The sequence below is a fragment of the Chelonia mydas genome, chromosome 1, assembly GCF_015237465.2.
Source record: "Chelonia mydas isolate rCheMyd1 chromosome 1, rCheMyd1.pri.v2, whole genome shotgun sequence".
In the NCBI taxonomy this organism is placed as follows: Eukaryota; Metazoa; Chordata; order Testudines; family Cheloniidae; genus Chelonia; species Chelonia mydas.
In genome coordinates, this window is record NC_057849.1 from 215,107,010 (window position 1) to 215,121,271 (window position 14,262).

The 14,262-nt window shown below is 46.1% G+C and overlaps 1 protein-coding gene across 1 annotated transcript in view; it reads left to right on the plus strand.

The window, feature by feature from the left end:
• The first annotated feature begins 5,618 nt into the window (after positions 1-5,618).
• Positions 5,619-14,262, plus strand: part of MFAP5 (microfibril associated protein 5) — a 43,676-nt gene continuing 35,032 nt past the window's right edge. Inside the window, exon 1 of the mRNA XM_027818062.3 lies at positions 5,619-5,692. The gene's annotated coding sequence lies outside the window, so the exon portion shown is untranslated. The remainder of the gene's footprint in view (positions 5,693-14,262) is intronic.

Genomic DNA, 14,262 nt, shown 5'->3' on the forward strand with positions numbered 1-14,262 from the left:
CCCAGGCCTCAGTTCCCAGACTGTTGTCCAAGCAGTCTGGCTCAGAACCTCCTTCCAAATGTGCGCCATAGAAGAGGGGAGCTCAGTTGACTTCAGTGGTCTATGTCCTTAATTGCCCAGGCCTCATCTGAAGCACTGTTCTCCAGACAGCCCAGGTTGGCTGCCTACACTTCCAGTTTCCCCTATTCCATGGCTGCAAATTGGATGCCAGTTCCGTCTCCATGGCATCCTGCTGCCTTGCTCCATTTAGCAGTACAGGAAAGATGTACTATATAATCCATTTAATTCACTGCTGTGGGGAAAGCTGAAGAGCAAGAGAAAGCTGCAGGCAAGTCCCAGCAGGGTAGGGACACAAACAACAACAAAACCAAAAATGCTGGGCACCTGGCTGCAACAAAATGGCAAATTATGCGACAAAATTGCTGAATTCTGTAGCATCTTGGGAAAACAGAGTTAATGATTGCACTGAATCACTGTTCAAAGCATGCAAGAATGCCCCAGATGTCACCCCAGCACTTTTTTGGGGAGCTGGAATAGCATTCATGCTTCTGATAAATTTTAAGTAAACTAATGATTATTGGTTATTTATTTCCCTCTGTATTTTGCAGTATGGGTGGCCAGCACCTCTGTAGTGAAATTTTGCTTTCCGGCACTTCTCTTTTTAGGAATTGAACTCTGCACTGAGTTCACATGTCTCAGAGCTATCATTTCAGGCTGTCTGCAGTTTAAGGGCGTGTCAACACAGGGAAAAATAATTATAGCACTCTAGTTATACTGGTTATAGAGTAGAACTTCAGAGTTACGAACACATCAGGAATGGAGGTTGTTTGTAACTCTGAAATGTTCGTAACTCTGAACAAAATGTTATGGCTGTTCTTTCAAAAGTTTACAGCTGAAAATTGACTTAATACAACTTTGAAACTTTACTATGTACAAGAAAAATGCTGCTTTTAACTATCGTAATTTAAATGAAACAAGCACAGAAACAGTTTCCTTACCTTGTTAAATCTTTATTTTAAACTCTCCCTTCATTTTTTAAATAGTTTACGTTTAACATAGTACTGTACTGTATTTCCTTTTTTTTTTTTGGTCTTTGCTGCTCTCTGATTGTGTACTTCCGGTTCCAAATGAGGTGTGTGGTTGACTGGTCAGTTTGTAACTCTGGTGTTTGTATCTCTGAGGTTCTACTGTATTGGCAGTAGTATAAATTATACTGGTAAATTTCTCCATGTAGACAAGCCCTAAGGCAGGCGTCACTACATCCGTTCATGCTTGGTTCACATTTTTGAAGTTGTCTTTGCAATCCTAATGACTAAAACCATATTTGTTTTGAAATAAAAGCTGAGCTGCTGGAGCAAAATTTTGTGACAAGGGATGAATTCCACAGTGGGGAAATCATGGAATACGTGGAATTTTGTCCATATGTATGAAAATTTGCTTATGAGGAGTACGACAAGGAGGAAGGAGCTCTGACTATTGGAAAGAATCTCAGTATGGTGAACACAAAGCTGCTGAGCTCCCTCTCAAGCCTGCTGGGATCCCTCAGCCTGGTCCTCTGACCTCAGGTGAGAGCCCAGGTCTGGGAGTTACTGCTGGACATCACCCATAAGCTGTGTTCTGATACTGAACTTGTGCCCATCCTTCCACCTACTTGCCTGTCTCTCTGGAATGGGAGATGTAGCCTTAAGATGGAGGTCCTTATTACCTGTTGTTTGGCTGCTGGACTTGAGGTACATTGAACTCTATCACACACATTCCTTGATTGCTGGACCGACAACTTTGTTCTGGTGCTGGGCTGGGCTGAGGTAGCCTGTCCTCAGGAGAGTGTTTCACTATCTGGGAGCTAAGCCCTTGTCTGGAGACAGTCTAAGGGTCTTTCTGCTATTTGTCAGGATGGTAGGCCAGAGACTCCTCTCTGTCAATCTTGTTCCCTGGCACATGTCTAGGGCCCTATCAAATTCATGGCCATGAAAAACGTGTCACGGACTGTGAAATCTGTATTTTGTGTGCTTTTACCCTATACTATATAGATTTCATGGGGGAGACCAGTTTTCTCAAATTGGGAGTCCTGACCCAAAAGGGAGTTGCGGGGGTTCGTATTACACCACCCTTATTTCTGCATTGCCTTCAGAGCTGGGCAGCCAGAGAGCAGCTGCTGTTGGCTAGGTGCCCCGCTCTGAAGGCAGCACCCTGCCAACAGCAGCACAGAAGTAAGGGTGGCAATACCATACCATGTCACCCTTACTTCTGCGCTGCTGCCTTCAGAGCTGGGCGGCCAGAGAGTGGTGGCTGCTGACTGAGGGCCCAGCTCTGCAGTCAGCAGCGCAGAAGTAAGGGTGGCAAAACCACACCATGACATCCTCTTCTATGCTGCTGCTGGCGGTGACTCTACCTTCAGCGCTGGGCTCCCAGCCAGAAGCCACTACTGTCTAGCTGCCCAGCTCTGAAGGCCGCACCACCGCCAGCAGCAGTGCATAAATAAGGGTAGCAGTACCATACCCCCCCTACAATAACCTTGCAACCTTCCTCCCTCATCACAACTCCTTTTTAGGTCAGGTTACCTACAATTACAACACCATGAAATTTCAGATTTAAATAGCTGAAATAATGAAATTTACAATTTTAAAAACCCTGTGACTGTGAAATTGACCAAAATGGACCCTGAATTTGGTAGGGCCCTTCATATGCAGTGGATGGAGAGACCGTGAAGAGTTCAGTCCTTGTTGCTCCTGTGCTGTTGGGCAAATTAACTCGATGGGGGTGTTGTACATTCCCTCTTGAGGAAAACAAAGCTTTTTAGGCTGATGAAGGTGAGGTCTCTCTCAGCAACTACAGGCCTGGTCCTAAGTCAAAGAAATGGGGATGATTCAAACAGAAAGTTTTATGGTAACCTTTGCCCTCTGTGCTAATGCACCAGAGAACAATGTCAGCTTTACCATTCAGGCAATCTATATAATATTATTAACTTTAATTGGACAAAAGCTAATTAATGAATAATGGACCCCACTGGACAGTGAGCATCATGGTCACCTTTCTTTTTGCTTTTTCCCTTGCTCAGCTTATGTTGATAGCAAGATGTGGTATAATGCCTGATATGTATAATGTAAGGGCTGTTCCAGAACCTCTGTGTATCTGAAATAAGATTTCATATTTGCTTTCATGAAACATCTCTTGACACTAGGATCACTAAAAATGCAAGACAGCACTTTGGTCTTGAAACACAACTTAGTCCCAAATTTAGAGGGTGTGATTAGCATGTGAGCAGACTTCATATATAAACTCTTCTGTGTGTGTATCATTGGATGTGTTGGATTTTGATAAGAAATGTGGTGGAAAACTCCTGTCTGTACATTCTGGTACTGATGGAAATGTTGGAACAGTTAATTGGAAATACATTAATGCTTCTTTTTCTGTTCACTAAACCTTTTCAAATCTATTTGGATTGTAGTGAATGCATTTGTTTTTCACAAGTATTTGCCCAAAGGTTTATGCCAATACATTTCAGCCTATGAGTTCTTTCTTGTGAAATGTTTACCTTAACTATTCAGTTGGTCACTTAAGTAACATAGTACTGTTTCTGCCTGTTTGGATGATGCAATAATAAATAAGAAATAGAAGGCAAGGCAAAGGCCCCTGTTCAGTACCACCCATGCATGCCCATGCTTCTCAGCTTTGACACACCCTATTAGTCACCAGACATCCTCATTCAAAACCAGGGGTGGCCAACCTGTGGCTCTGGAGCCACATGCGGCTCTCCTGCTGATAATAGCTCACCTTAAGTGATCACTCTGGTTACAGTGTGTATGGTAACACCCATTGTTTCATGTTCTCTATGTATATAAATCTCCCCACTGTATTTTCCACTGAATGCATCCGATGAAGTGAGCTGTAGCTCATGAAAGCTTATGCTCAAATAAATTTGTTAGTCTCTAAGGTGCCACAAGTCCTCCTTTTCTTTTTGCGAATACAGACTAACACGGCTGCTACTCTGTGACCTATTACTGTGGCTCTTTGGCAATGTACATTGATAAATTCTGGCTCCTTCTCAGGCTCAGGTTGGCGGCCCCTGTTCAAGGCTATGACACTCAACTCAGTAACCTCCTCTCCAGTGCATGAGACACAACCAGCCTATTATTCTGTGCCCCCATATGTGACACACCATCCAACTCCCACCTCACCTGGGAGAAACCCAGCCCATTGCCCTACATTCCTTATGCCCATGATGGCAATCACACTCCCAACCCTGCTGTACGCCACTGTGTGACAGATGCTCCCAACCAATGTCCACAAGTTTATGATAGACCCTCTCCACGCAGCAACCACATGTGTGTGACAAACCTACTTCCACCTACTGTGTTGTGCTTTTTCACATGACAGGCTAGGGTTAGGAGTGTGCCAACTGCACACCAGTATGTATAACAAATCAGTGAGGAAACCACTTGACCCTAGGGAGGGGAGGAGCAAAAAAAATCAGTGTTAGGAGGGAATGGCAGAGGGAAATTGCACGGAAGTCTGGAGACAGGAAGGTGAATGGGGAGTTGCAGAATGGGAAGAAAGGTTGAGAGCAGGCAATTCAGTTCTATGATCTGCAACCCACGGATAGAGATTAATTTATTTGGCGCTCTCATGTACATGTGCATATGGATAGGCTTGTCATGTGACCGTGTGTAATTACTTGAGTGGCTAGTGTGAGTATGTGTGACTATGAATACAAAAACAATCTGAGAACAGTGTAGATTTTTAGAGTACTTACTAGAGTCAAGCTTTAAACAGAAACCTAGTTTTAACCTTCACTATAGCCCCTGCTATAATCAGGGTGTATAAGAGGGCATTTGTCTGTCATTGAATGGGTGGGGGTGTGCTAGTGTGCAGGGGTGCATGATGTTGAGCATTTCAGTGCATGGGATGTTTCAGAGTAACAGCCGTGTTAGTCTGTATTCGCAAAAAGAAAAGGAGGACTTGTGGCACCTTAGAGACTAACCAATTTATTTGAGCATAAGCTTTCGTGAGCTACAGCTTATGCTCAAATAAATTGGTTAGTCTCTAAGGTGACACAAGTCCTCCTTTTCTTAGTGCATGGGATGTTAGTGTGCACGTGGCTATGTGACTGGGTGTGTTAGTGCGTGGGGGTGCATTGGTGTGTGTGCCAGTATATTATTGTATAAGAGTGCTCACGAAGGAGTGCGTGTGAGTGTATTACAGTGTGAGTATGCGTACATTAGGCTTGGTTAGTGTGAGTACGTGCCTGCATTTGTGTCATTGCATGGTGTAGCAGCGTGTAAGCTGGTTGTTTATGTGCATTGTATTGTGTGTGCGCATCTAAACCCTCCATACTTCCCCCTGCAGCAATAGCTGTGAAGCAGCAACGGCAGTAGCAACTCAGCTCCCTGCAGCCCGCACATCACCCAGTGCCAGCCGGCTAGAACCGGCCCCAGCAGCACGGTCTCTGCAGTCAGAGTCAGAATGGCTAAACGCCCGTTTTGCCTTCCCCCTCCCGCTGCTCTCCTCCATCTCTCCCCGGAGCTCAGTGCGTGCTGGGCAGAATCACTGAGTTAGCTCACAAATTGCCTACGCGGTACTTAGAGACGCAGGCAGGACGGGTGGGGCCGCATCGGGGGGGGGGGGGGGGACGAGATCGGCTGAAGCAGGGGGGAGAAGGAGGGAGGCGGAGGAGAGAGAGGAGCTGGAAAAGGTGCTGCTAATTTATATCTATTTACATTTTTTCTCTTTTTCGTGCCTGTTTCTTTCCCCTCCTGAATTCCAGAGCTGGAGACATTCAATGTGTAGAGCTGGGTGTAGCTTAACTAATGGGCTTGGGGAGGGCACCATAACCCATCTGTTAAGCATGTGAAGGGCACAGACTCCTAGGACGGAGAAGAATTGTGTGGTGTAAACTAGAAATAATGAGATGAAACTGAACCCAGGGATAAGGTCTGTTAGATTGTGGAACAGAGTCTCCCCAGAAAAGTTCATTTGCTCATGTCATTTAAAACTAGGACTAGTGGACAAAACCCTGGAAAGTAACTGTCGTCCTGCACTGGTCCCCGGAGAAATGGGCTAGATGTGACATAACAAGACTTACCCTGTCTGATTATAGCCATTTGAGGGCTCAGGGTGTGGGGACTAGATAGCACACTTTGCTTGGCTGGTAACTTAAAAAGGCCAGAAGCTTGTGATACCATAATTTTGTGTACATTAGGAAAAGGGAAAGAGATAATCAGGCAGACAGAGTTACAAATAGACACATAGGGATAGAATTGGAGAATCACGTAGATCAACGGTTCTCAAACTATGGGGAGAGCCTCCCAAGGGAGGTGTGGGAATGTGTCAAAGGAGGCGCCAGCTGTGTGCTTTTTGTGTGTGTGTGTGTGTGTAAGAGCTCTGGCTGTCAGCCCCAGGTGGCTGGGGCTCCTGCAGAAGGGCCATGCACACCCGGGAGGCAGGGATAAAGGGAACAGCTGGAGCCCCGCCACCCAGGCTTGGGCTCTCCTTCTCCCCCACCCCATCCCTCACCAGAAGGCAGCCGAAGCTCTGGCTCTCCTTCCCCCAGTCCCCACAAATCCCACACCAGGAGAAGACGGAGCTCCAGCTGTCAACTCCAGGGTGGCAGTAGCAGTGCAGAAGTAAGGGTGGCAATGGGGTGCAAAGTCTGCTGTGAAAAGTGATACTGGTGAATATAACTTTTCACATTGCCACCCTTACTTCTGTGCTCCTGCTGGCTCAGTGCTGCCTTCAGAGTTGGGTGGTCAGCTAGCAGCTGCTGCTCTGCATTCTGCCTTCAGAGCTGGGTGGCGGTATATGTACTTGGGGAGGGGGTGGGGGAATGACTACAGATACAAAGAAGGGGGACCCAATCACATACATTTGATAACCACTGACATAGATTGATCTCAAGTCCACTGCTTAACCAGCCAGTAATCAGTCCCATGAGGAGGAACAGTGCAGCTGCTGCTAAAATGGCACTGCAGGGAAAGGAAATAATACTGGGGAGTTAGAGAGATGGGAGGAATATGGTGGCCTTTGAGAGCAAGTTTAATTTAGGGGGCACAGAAATGGGCTGTGATTGATGGTGGCAGTTTGAGGTGTTCAGCAGCACTTTGAGAGGATTTTTTTGATGAGACCCCAAGATGTAGAAGGTGGACGGTGGGATGGGCTTCTATGTATCCTCTGTCATCCACCTTGTCCTTTTCTTTTCAATTTTCTGCATCCCCATCTCTCTCCCTCTTTTTCTGTCTCTCCATGTCTTTCTCATTTTCTTTTTCTCTATCATTCTTTCCTTCAGGCCTCTTCCCCCCCTTGCATCTTTCTGGCCCTCTCTCTTCTCTAATTCCTTCTCTCATTTTCTCTTTCTTTCTACTTTTTTCTTTCTCTGTTTCAGCCTTGGGAAAGTTCCTTCTTTCTGTCTCTCCCTCTCTTGTTCTTGCCATCTATTCTCTTTTCTCTGTTTGACTGTCTTGTTCTGGGCCTCCATCTCTTTCCCACATTGTCCTTCGCTGAATGTTGATGGTATTTCAAGGGTTGGTGGGCATGGTTTGATGCAGGGATGGAAAAGGGGGCAGGACCGGAAAAGGGATGATAAACATTTGCCCTATGAGCCAAAGGGCTTTATAGAGCATGTTAAAGAGCCCCTGGGGTTATCCCAGTTCCCATGATGTTTTACATCTGGTATGACAATTGCACTAGATGATGAGTTCGATGGGGGTGAGGAGCTTTTGAGACTAAACTCATTGCAGGGAGTGATCACTCCATCAGATTCTCTTTAAACTGTCTCCTGGTTATATGTTCAGTGCCCTTTGCCTGCACTAAACAGATGGAGCAGATTGTCAGGACCAGGGGGGTGTCTCTAGGATCTTCTATTCCCTGTGGGGGGAGCATTACACAAGCAATTATTAGGAGGTTGATTGGGGTGTGGCGTGACTCTGCTCCCTTTTCTTTTGCTGCAGCCAGTGAAGGTATGGAGGAGAAAGAGATGCTTTGCAGAGTGGGCAGAAGTAGGTCACTGCAGCTGGCAGCTGTAGTTGGTGCAGTGTGATGTCGGCAAAGGATGGTGGTGGGAGGGGGGAATGGCCAGAGCGGGGAGCGTGTGAGAAGCATCTGAAACAGAGGAAAGGGAATTGTGTGGGAGTCACTGGGAGGAGTTGCAGGGGCCAGGCAGCCTCCTGCAGGCTGATTGCATGAATACAAGACACACCCTCAATCTCCTTTCCGTCCTTCCCCCCACCATATGTATCTCCCATGCATGCCTGTGTGAGATCTTCTCATGTGTCTCCGACAGAAAGAAAGTAGAAGAGATTCTGGGCTTGTTTCTCCACTGCTTTGAACTCGGGGTTGTCATTTTTATCTGGGCAAAATGGTGTGTGTGTAAGATGTCACATGGTGTAGGCAGTGGAGAATCAAGCCTGAGGGGAGAGAAAGAAATTGATGGAAGAAATGAGAGTAAGATGAAGGGATAGAAAAGGATGGATGAAATAAATGACAGAGAGGCTGATGACGAAAGGATGATGAAAGAATGTAGTGCAAGATGTTAAAAGAAGGGGAAAGGAAGCAGCCAGAAAGAAATCTGGACAGGGAGTAAGAAACAGATGGAGAAAATAGAGAAAAGAACAGAGGCAGAAAGGAAAGAAAGGAAAAGGAAGGAAGGGAAATGTGCTAGGCAAAAATTATCCATGCTATATTCATTGTAATTGCTACTGTGTATGTGTGGGTGGGGGGGTCATCTTCTATTTATAAATGCATCCAGCAAAGGGAGCATGTTCTCATTGCCTCTGCCAGAATTCATGAGGGCATAAACTTTTTCAGCCAACTCTTCCCCCACCATCACCACCCGCTTCAAAGAATGTCAGTAGTTCCGGCCTTACCAGCTCCACAAGGTGTTGCAGTCCTGGGAACCTGACGCAAAACTCTTCCAGTGCCCCCTCAATCCTGACCCATAGCACCCCTTGCTAGTCCAGTCCTGCCTCAAGCTACCAGTTCCTCCTATGCACCTCACTCTTTACCTGCAGCGCCTCCTGTTATTCCATCATGCTTCCTCTTACCCCACCCCCAGCAGCTCAGCTCTTTCATCTTGGTTTTAACCCGCAGCACCTCCTGCTATTCCTACACTGAGACCTATGCATAGCTCTACTGATGCACCTTGACTCTGGCCAAAGATCATATTGTCATCTTCCTCTTGAGTACAGTGAAAATATGTTTAATATACTTTTCAGTTTGCATCATTTGACCTTTTGTATGTTTCTACATTTGTGCCATAGCCCTGCCTGCTATAGTTTCAGCAAGAGAAATAGAGAGAGCTCTAATGCTATTGTGTATTGTTATATGGTTATTGTACCACATAAGAATGCATTCATTTCTCTCTCTCTCAGCCATTCTCCTATTGCTCTTGTGGCAGCCTCCATCTGCTGCCAGAGCTCATTCTGCCTTGTGCCTCTTTTGGCTCTATCTTTCAGACCTCTGCTCTCCAAGATGCTCAGCCAAAGTCAGAATGGTGCAGTAGTCTGCAGACGCACAACACACACCCTCCCAGACATCTCCGCCCCCTCTCCTCTTGTGCTTAGTCCCCACTCTCTCCTTCCTGCCCTGACGCTGGCAGTGTGACTACCCCTCCCTTGCCTGCAGTGATCCCAGCCCTTACTGCAGTGCAATCCATCACTTCTGGCCAAAGTCTGTGTGCGAGTGGAGGGGAAGATCCTGACTCTGAATGGGATTGTGGGTGGGCATGGAATGTAAGTCTCCTTTGCTAAAAAGGGAGAAAGGGCTCTCGGAATACAGACCCTTCTAGAACAGAAACCTCCTGCCCCATTCCTAGATACTTTATTTAGTCAGTCAGTTCCTGTGTTTCTTTGAAAATAATGTCTCTGCCAACATTCCAGTGAAAGTGACAGAAAGGAAACCAAGGATACAGCGAGAGAGGTACAAAAAAAGATACATACAGCAAGAGAAACCATAAGAAACAGCACAGAAAAGAGAGAAAGGGCTGGGGAAGAGGAACAGAGGAAGAAAAAACAGGGAGAGAGAAAAGACAGGTACAGAACAAAACGATAAAAAAACCACACAGGAAGAAACAAAGAAAGAGAGTGAAGGACACAAGTGACAGAAGGAAAGAGGGAGCTGAAGAGTGATCTATAGATAAAGGAGAGGGGAATAGATTGATGAGAGGAGATCATTTGAATTTTTAAGTGTTTTTATTAAGCAAAACGAACATATTCTGAAGTGAATGTAAATATTTTCCACAGCCACATTTAGATGGGATTAACACACCTTTTAATTCTAAATGAAGGAACAACTACAGATGAGGATATTATTAGTGGACAATAAAAATGATCTTTTCTACAAAGTGCCCCCTCTCCCTCTCCTCCTCACTCTTGTGAGCTACTGGGGCACTTCAAAGATAGCTGCAGAGTTAGATAAAAGAGATGAATGATTAAACATCAGTGAAGTCTACATTTAGGCCTTGACAACACTGGAATTGTAGCCATCTGGGAGCTGCACCAGTGCAAACATCTAATGTCAACATGGTTTATGCTGGTGCAGATCATTCTGCACTGCTGCAACTTACCCTAGTTCAAAACTGAGGTAAATTACTCCATAGCAACCCCTTAATGTGTGTGTATATATGTTTTACACCAGTACAGCTCCAAAAAGTGGCAATTCTAAAAGATGCTATACACTGAGTAGGAACATGCATGGGATTGGGGGTTGGAAAAGAAGTCCTCCTTTGGGCAGAAGAAGCTCCCAGGAAGAAAGAAGGAGGAAGCCCTCAAGCAGGGAGCTAGGGAGGAAAGGAAACACTGGAACAACTTCCTCCTATCTCACTGAAGGAGCTGGGGGGAGGCAATATGTCTGAGCTCTGAGAATTTCAACACACTTGGCCAAACCTGGGGGCTTTGCATCCCATGTGACAAAGAAGGATGCTTGGCTATGGTATGTGGAGCTGCAGGAGTGAGGAGCTGAATGCATATTGGCTGAACACTCTCAGCCTCCCTTGTGGGCTCCCAGAAGGGTTCTCCAGCCCATCAGAACTGGTCTTGATGAAGCAGAGGTCCAGGTGGAGAGAGTTCTACATCCTCAAGGCCATCACAGTAAAGGCACAATCACCTGCGAAACAGAAAAGGATCAGGACCAAACTCCCCTGAACTTTGGAGATGTGAATTTCATAGCTGTCCCCATCTTTAGACTGGGGTGAACACAAGCCCCGATCTAAATACCCCAAATTTAGGAGAAGATTGGATCTGGCTTTGAACTCTGTGGCTTAGGTCCATCTCTACTACCAGCACAGGGCACAATAGGGGAATGACTCAAAAGATGGTGTCAGAGCTCAAGTAATAATCGATCCTATAAGAAACTTTCTGGCTCCCAGGAATATTCCCCTTGCCTACCCTGACTCAAATGAACACACAGTGTTACATTCAAACATGTTACAGAAACTCATTAATTTCTCATTGCTGAGACATAGTAACCAGGCATTAAGTTACAAGTATGTGTGAAGGCCAGGGAGATGCAGAGACAGAGAGAATGAAATTAGCTGAAACTGATGGCTTCCCAAATGCATTACAGACTTTATACTCAGGGATCATTCGCCCGCTCACTGAAAAGCGGTGATCTCTGGGTTGGAAAGCATCATGAGAGTTTGAATTGCCCCAGGGCAGTTGGTTTTGTTTTGCAATGAAAATATTACATTGCCTGCATGACAACTTCCCTAGCAACATGTTGTGACGTTAGGGTCAGTACTGACTCAAGAGGGAAGAACACCCCTTGCTGAGCCATTCACACTACTCCTTGACACGTGGAACCCCATCAAACCACACTAAAGCTTTGGGGATCTGAACACCCCTATGACTCAGAGGGTAGAGTTTCCCTGTGGCACAGCACCCCCCTGTTCACTCACTGGGGTTGGCACTTTTCCCTCGAGTCACCCATATCATGACATGCATCCACCAAGGTTAACTTGGAGGTCCCCCAGATCTACTTTGCTGGGGTAAGATGCCTGCAGCCAAGTGAGAGAAAGAGGGGAGAGAGGCAGAAATAGAGGGAGATTTTTGAGTTTCCTGGAGGTGATCAGATCTCCTGAAATATCAAGTTTCATGGGGAAGGACTGTGGAGACAAATCACAAATTCTTCTTCCCCCAAAACCTCCCAACTAAAGAGGTGCAGAACCAGATCACTCAGAAGCAGAGCGAGATTTAAAGGAAGAGCCATAAAAAATTAAATTAGGGACCCTAGCTCTGAAGATATATGAAATGTAATCATAGTGAACTAGGATATGTGGAGTGCTGTAGCTCCCTCCAGTGTCCACTAAGTGCAAGGGCACCATCCTCTATACTTTTTTCATTTACAGTTGTCCTATTTATAAAATATTGAATTGCCTCCAAGAATATTCACAATAAATAGCAATAAATTCATTGGCATTGAAGGCTAAACCAATGCTAACTAATATCACAAAGTCATTCTCCATCAACCCCCAAGCTTCCAACTCCCCTGGGTAAGCAAATGAGCTTTGCAGCCTGCCCAGAAATACAAAAACGTCAGGCCCTGTTGGACCAAGTTGGAGGGGAAAGGAGAGGGTGTGTGTGAAGGAAACTGAATCCAAGTTGATGACCCCTCACTAAGAACAGCCTGCCCATAGCTCCCCAGAGGTTTAAAACTGAGGGTTATTAACCCAAGTGCAATGTCTGATTTCGGCTGTTGTGGAGAACACAATGAGAAGGTAGGTGGTTTCTGAGTTATAAGAGACTCAAACCACAAAAAGATTTAGAGATCAAAACCAACCACTTTGAATTTTTTTATGTGGCACACAGGTGTAATATGGTCCCTATGGGAAACACGTTCTGTGCTATCTGAAGTTTCTAAATGCTTTTCAGGAACTCAATCTGTAGAGCACATTACAGTGATTCAACCTAGAGAGCAAAGGCCTGAATTACTGAAATGAGGTCCAGCTTCAAGAGAAAAAGTTTCCACCTCCTAGACAAGCACAGGTGGACAGAAGCACTCAGGGACATCACTGCTGGCTTGAGATCTAGAAACAGCAAAGGCTCCAAGAGTCTTTTTACCCAGGTGCCAGGTATCACCTCCACTATTTCTCTTTGTTGCTTCATCACCTTATTGGCATCTCCTCTCTCTTGTCTGGATTGAGTTGATGCTAACTAGCCCTCATCTAAACCCCAGTCTTGGCCATATATAAAGAATTGCATTGGCTGGTGCCAGTGGAACAGATTGATAGCAGTGTAGCCCAGAATGCCTCATTAGCTCCCCTAATGACTGCAGGACTCCTGTAATTCCTCCCACCTTCTGCCCTCCTTTCACTGCCTCCTGGGACCAGTTGTCCCCTTCCCAGCTCTTTGGAAGGGCTGGAAGTGGGAAGGACCAGCTAGCCACTGACTTAATTTTTCATCCCCAGTGGCTGCTTGTCCGAAGGCTCTCTAAGGGTGGAAAGTGCTGGCTCACCCACTGCAGAAGCTCTGCACCGGTAGGGGAAGGTAGTGCCCCACCAGGCCTGATGTGGTAACTAGGACACATTGAGGATTTCCCTAGGACCTGTGCACTATGAATTATTGGGTTAGCATGCAGTTTCTAGAGAACCAGTGAGGGTTACAACTCTATGCCTCATGGGGCACTGCCTTCCCCTACAAGGTTTCCATCTCCTGCTGCCTTATTAGTGAGGGACCTTGGGCTACTTCCTACCCTTCCTTCCTTGGGATTGGCTACAGGACTGTGACTATGCCTGGCAGCTCCCTTGAACCCAGGAGATGGGGGATGATTGGCCAGCTAATGCCTCCCAAGATCAAAGGAAGGAGCTGTGAGATACAGGAGGCAGTAGTAGGGGAAGAAGGTCACTGAGCACCATCTCCAAGTGAGCAACAATAAATAGGGAGGCCTCGGGTCCTGTTAGGGGAAGAGGTAGGGAAGCTGGCCAGCTGAGAGTGGAGAGGGAGGATATTCCAGTGGGGGGAGGGGAGGTCATGGCTTTGCTCCCTCAGGCTCACAAAACATTTTGAAAATTTTAAGGCAAGGCTGTTTAAGTGGGTTCAAATTATGATATGAATGATCACACAACTCTTTCTTCCCCTTTCTTTTTCTGTCCCTCCTATCTGTCCCTCCACCCTTTTTTCTTTACCTTCACCATCTACCTAATAGCAGCCAAAATGGCAAATGCAATGCAGAAATTGCTCCTCATTCCTCCTGTAGATTCTGATTCCTGCCGTCTCTCCCCACCACACACAGTCCAGTTCCCTAGGGTGAGCCCCCTCCTATAGCCCATTTTGCCAA